Raw genomic sequence first — 6045 nt, forward strand, 5'->3', positions numbered from 1 at the left:
TGCTTTGGCTCAATAGTTATTTATATTAAAGCAGTCTAATTTACTTATAATCAGAATTATTATCTTTTTTGGGGAAGTCCTGGGTATTACAAGGGCAAGAATTCCTTAGGGATAGTTAAGGAAAAAGGAATATTTCCTAAAGCAAAGCTGCAGGTGAAGCTGTGCTCAAATGAATGTCCAGGAGCAATGATTCAATGGAAGAGATGGACGGGGTCTTTAAAAAAGATCTAGGAATAGAAAGGTCATAAGTATTGAGGAAGAGAGCCCAAAGTAGATATTGGGAACAAAATTAGAGTGGCAGCCAGTATGCTTATGATATGGATGTAGGATGCAACAGGTCCAAAAAGTAAGGTATGTTTTCTCTATGTAATCCAGGGAGAAAAACAAGCCATGGCCATTGTTGGTTGTGAAAGACTGAAGGTGATTGAAGACCCACCATTGTTTTCACCAACTATAGGGCCATAACTCATCCTTCTCCAAGGTGGAATCAGCAAAAATCTGGGCAGAGGAAAGTTTTGCTAGATGTAAAGTTAGATTCAAGGTAGAACTTCTTTACTCTATTTGAAGGGGTAGCATGGAATACACTTATGAGGGAGATGGAGACATTGAAAAGAAGAGAAGTAATGGAAACATCAAGAGAGATAAACAATGAAGGACTGTCCAGGTGAACCAACATTGTTTGAGAGCACAAATATTGAGGCTAAGTTTTTCTTTTTTTTCTATAAAGGTGTTAGATAAATGATGTCACAATTCTGAATCCTCCGGCTCTACACTACTTTGGGAACACTTAAACCTCCAATGGAGCTAAATGTATATTTGGAGTTTAGGTTGGAAAAGATTGGTGAGGGGAGCTTCAAAAAGGGATAAACTTCTCTTTTATCTGAGAGAGAACCTTCCCTGACATTGTGGATTCTGCCAACCTTTCTCTACCATCCTGAGAGATAGTAGGACTCACCACTTTGCTACATTTTAGAGGCCATTCAGGATTTTTGAATAATTTGCAATTCATCTAGATGTACAGTCCAGCCAAAATCACTAAAGTATTTCTTAGTAAAATAGTGCTAAGGGACACAGTAGCTGAAACATAAGTGTGGTGTCAAGTAGAATATCATCTTAAAGTGAGAGGGATGTTGTAGAGACAGTTTTGCTAGAAACTTTGCGCAGTGGGTGGGTGGGTGAGTGGGTTGGGTTGTGGCATTAAAAAGTCACTGTTTCTTAATCTACGTGTCCATCAACAGACGAATGGATAAAGAAAATGGAATATTATTAAGCCATAAAAAGAAGTAAATCCTACCATTTTAAACAAAATGGCATATGCTAAAAGAAGTAAGTCAGATAGGAAAGACAAATACTGTATGACATCACTTATATGTGGAACCTAACAAAGCTGGACTCATAGAAACAGTGGAATGGTGGTTGCCAGGGGCTGAGGGGTGGGGGAAATGGGGAGATGTTGGTTAAAGTGTACAAATTTCCAGCTGTAAGGCGAATAAGTTCTGAGAATCTCATGTACAGCAAGGTGACTATAGTTAACAATACAGTATCATATACTTGAAAGTTGCTTAGAAAGTAGTTCTTAAATGTTCTCACCACACATACAAAAAGTGTAATGATTTGAGGTGATGGATGTGTTAACTAACCTTATTGTGGTAATCATTTCACAATATATATGTTTATTAATGCATCATGTTGAACACCTTAAACTTACATAATGTTATATATCAATTATATCTTAATAGAGCTTGAAAAAAGTAAAAAACCAAAGTGTTTCCTTTTGACAGAAATTGGTAACATTGTACAAATTCACCCAGTATCTACCTTAATAAGAGGGGTAATTATGGTGGGTGATGTGTAAGGCTGTGTCTTCTTTAGAAAACTAATCTTAAAGATTATCATATTGCTTCTTCATAAAAAGGGCAGGTTCATAACTAATTTCACAAAATTGACTGGGGGACTCAAGTAAATCTCAGGTGCTTCAGAGACCAGCTGATGAGTAATCATCTTGTAGGGACAAAATTCCATCTGATGCTAAAGTAGCCACTTGATAGCAAGGCTGATCAAAGTCTTTAGGTGTTCCTAAAAGCTGTGGGAATTTGGATGTCCCCAAATCCCAATCCTAATGTGATGAGTGTCTGGGCCGATTTATGGAGGAGAGTAGATTAAGTGCATCTGATTTTTGCCATCAATCTAAGCAAGATGGAATCTTGCCAACCAGTTGCAAACCACTGCAAATTTTTTTTCTGGTGTTGAAGAAAATGCAAGGCACTGGGGTCAGCCAGACAATAGTTTGGATAATAGCCAATATCCAGCTGCATGTCCCTCACATGGATAGATTCAAGCTATTCCAGGCCCCAGGGAAGAAATGCCAGTGTAAGCAAAACTGCAAGTATGGGTTGCAGGAATTGGGATGGGGTGGGGAAAAGACTAACAAGCTGTGCTCAACAGTGGTGGGTAGATCATTATAGTTTTTAAAGTTTTTTAAACAATTGATTTCTTTGGAATATTTCATGAAAACTCCAGTCTGACGTCAATAAAAAATGCAAAACAACCCCATACATTTAAGCCTTTGAGCTCATTTGTCTTCCATTTTGGTGTTATATTGTGAAAGTAATTCACATGTGAATGGACCACTACAGTTTAAATAAGCATACTAAGATATATACAGTTATGGTGTTCTGAGTGTATCATACCCCGTTCTGCCTGTAAGTCAATCAGTGGTTCTGTTCTCAGTGCAGGTTTATAGAGGGGGGATTGTCAAATCCCCATGACTGAAGAGTCCAAGGAGAAAAAGAAGTAGCTCATCTGCATGGTAGGACTTCAGATATTTCAAATGGGCAGCACACGAAGCTAGAAAACCTCTTAAAATAGCAACTTTTATATATTTTTTGTACTTCACTGTGTATAGTTTGTCCCTCATTTCCCAGAGTCACTTACATTGTCTTCTTAAGAATTAAGATTATTTAAACCAGAGGGTGAAAAAAAACCGAAACATTGTTCAGATTTTTTTAAGTTTTGTAGTAGACCCTTGGGAGTCCAGGCCATGAAAGGATCTGAACACAGAATTTATAGAATTGCTATGTATTAAAAAGGTAATAGAGGGATGCAGTTCTGTAGAAACTATAAGGTAGTCACCCATCCTGGGAAGAAAGAGGGAAGAGAAATTGTCCATAACTGGTGGAAGAATGAAAGAAAGAGAAACAGAATTGAAGGGACTAAGAGGAAGGGTGTGGTCCACAAAGGGGGAATTCTCAGTACCATGTGAGCAGTTACGACAATGACTGGAAGCCAGGGCAATGTGTCCAAAGTTTTCATCCCCATTTGAAGAAGCCCTACACTTCACAAGGTAAAGAAGAAATGTTACCTGATGGTCTTGTCAATGTGGCCTGTGGGCCTTTCACTAATAATGGACTGACTGTCATCTGTAGACTATCCAACAGAAGGACACACCTCTGCTCTGAAATTTAGCTGAGACTGTCTGAATAGTTGGAGCATATCCACTTTATAAAGACCTGAGACACTCAGAATACTCCCAACATATACAGTTGACCCTTGATGCTAAAAGGACCAGTGGGAGTATGCAAGGGGGTACAGCAACACAGGTGTTTGGATGGGACCTATCATACCTCTGAGCTCATATAGAGCATCTATGTCTTCCAAAGGCTCAAGGAAAGGAAATCTGGGTATATCAATTTCTTGAAGGGACTGGTTCATTCAAATGACATAATTTATGAGCAAGGGCTACCTAAGTTATTTGGTTATTTGTATGTGTTGGGAGTGGGGAGGTAGGGGGCAGGTTTGAAACTACATCTTGATAAACGCCAATTCTACAGTATCTCTTAAAAGAATTTGGGGTAAGTGCTGACTACCAAATGATCTCTCCTCCCATCTCCATGTCTTGTTTCTTTATCATTAAGGAGCTAAGCCTTACTTATTTCAGTTCCATTGATGATACAAGGAATGTGTCAAATATTACCCTAAGATTCCTAGCTTTCTAACGGAGCTGACAGCTGTTTTCCAGGTGATGTTAGACCCTCTGGTTCCAGTCTGAGTTCTTAAGGCAGTCTTCAAAATGGAAGAAGAGAAGATCTTCTGCTCTTTTGAGCCTTTCAGGGAGCAGTGGAACCTGACCATAGAAGGAATTCAGACGGTGATGACACTGTGTTTAACCCTCGCTGATCTCTGCAAACCTTTTTTTTTGCTCAGTGTTCTCTGCTTGAGGCTGCTCCTCCCATCATAGCTTTTCAGAAGCCTTCCCATGTTTCTTTGCTGGAGTCAGCTTTAAAGTCTTCCTTAACACTAGCAGCATATAAAGCAGTGGACCCTGATGCACTAAGACCCTCAGGATTGGCCAATTTGGCAAGAGGCCCTCTCCACTGACCATGAAAATAGGGAAATGGAACTGTTCACCCTTGAAGACTCACTGAGACCAGGGCAGGAGACCTCCCTCCCTGTTGCTAGCATGGACCACAGCCTCACCCAGCTCTGCAGAGTCAGCTTCTCTGCAGGTTCACTTCTTTATTTGCAGCGGAGCTACATTCTTTAGCACTTTCCAGCATTTCCCTAGCAGGAGATAATCGCTACTACCCAAATGCCCTCTTCCCATAGTAAGACAAGACCATCCCTCAAATTCCCAGCTCCTGAGGAAGAGAGTGAGTCTTTCCAGATGTATAAATGGAGGAGGTGCGGAAGGGAATAGTTCCACCATTTGATGCAGCTGATCACTTCCTCCTTCCTCACGTGGCTCCTGGGATAGCTGACTCTTCCAGCTTCTCTCTACTTTTCTGGCTGTTCTCTACTTTTTTTTTTAGTCTTCTTGGATAGACCCTTTTAATAATTCTGACCTCTGGATATTGGGGATAAGGGCAGGTCTTTGTCCATAGGACCGCTCTTATTAACTTAAACTCATTCTTAGCATATGTGTATGTATATATATATATATATATATATATATATATATATATATATATATATATATATACACATACATATATATATATACTGATCATTCTCAAATTCAGTGTCCATCCCTGATCTCATATACCTAACTACCTGTATTATGTATGCACTTACAGATTTCAGTACATTTGGATTCCTCACAAGAAATCTTCTCCCAGTGTACTCATCTCAATAAATGGTTCCACCATTCACCCAGTGCTCAAGTCAAAATCTTTGGCAGTCATACTAAATTCTCCTTTTTCCTTCCTCCCCACCCTTCTCCCCACATCCAGTCCAGCAATAAGTTCTCTTCTTTTTTTTTTTAAATCCTTAAAAACATCCTGATTCTGACCACTTTTCATAGCTTCCCCCACTATCACTCTAGTCTACACGACCTTCACCTCTCACCTGATATTGCAATAGCCTTCTGGCTGCCCTCTATTCTTCCTCTTTCAAGAGTGATCAGTGACATCCTTCCGCTCCATACCTACTTTACTGCAGCCATATTGGCCTCCTTACTGCTATCCAAGGTTGTTTGTGCTTGCTTTCTCTGCCTACAATGCCCTCCCCTGGATGTTTCCATGGCCCTCTCCCCACTCCATTTAGGTCTATTCTCCAGTGTCATCTCCTCAGACCTTCTCTGATCATGTGATCTAAAGTGGCAGATACCTTCTCTCATCATTCCTTTCCCTCTCATTCCCATTTATTTTCCTCATAGCACTTTTTTCTAGATGACATTTGTGTTGATTGCCTGCCTTCCAAAGAAGAATATAGGTTTATGAGGACAGGAGCTTTGTCTGTCTTGTCTACTATATCCCTAGCCTCCAGAACAGTAGTAGGTAGGCACATAATAGGTATCTGATAAATATTGAAAGAAAGAATGAATGAAAGAATCTCAGTTCACAACACAAATAGGAAGCTTACCTTGCATAGCTAGAGACATTGGACTTAACAGATAACTAATGGCTTTTGAAAAAGAGCATCTATTCCAAGTGGAAGATCAGAGATCTCATAGATGTTATTTTTCTTACTTTTATTTTCATATTAATGAATTATTTAAGTATATTTGTGTATGCCATTGCCCTTAAACTGTGGCCAGGCAGTTTAATA

The sequence above is a fragment of the Balaenoptera ricei genome, chromosome 1 (genome assembly GCF_028023285.1).
Source record: "Balaenoptera ricei isolate mBalRic1 chromosome 1, mBalRic1.hap2, whole genome shotgun sequence".
Lineage (NCBI taxonomy): Eukaryota > Metazoa > Chordata > Mammalia > Artiodactyla > Balaenopteridae > Balaenoptera > Balaenoptera ricei.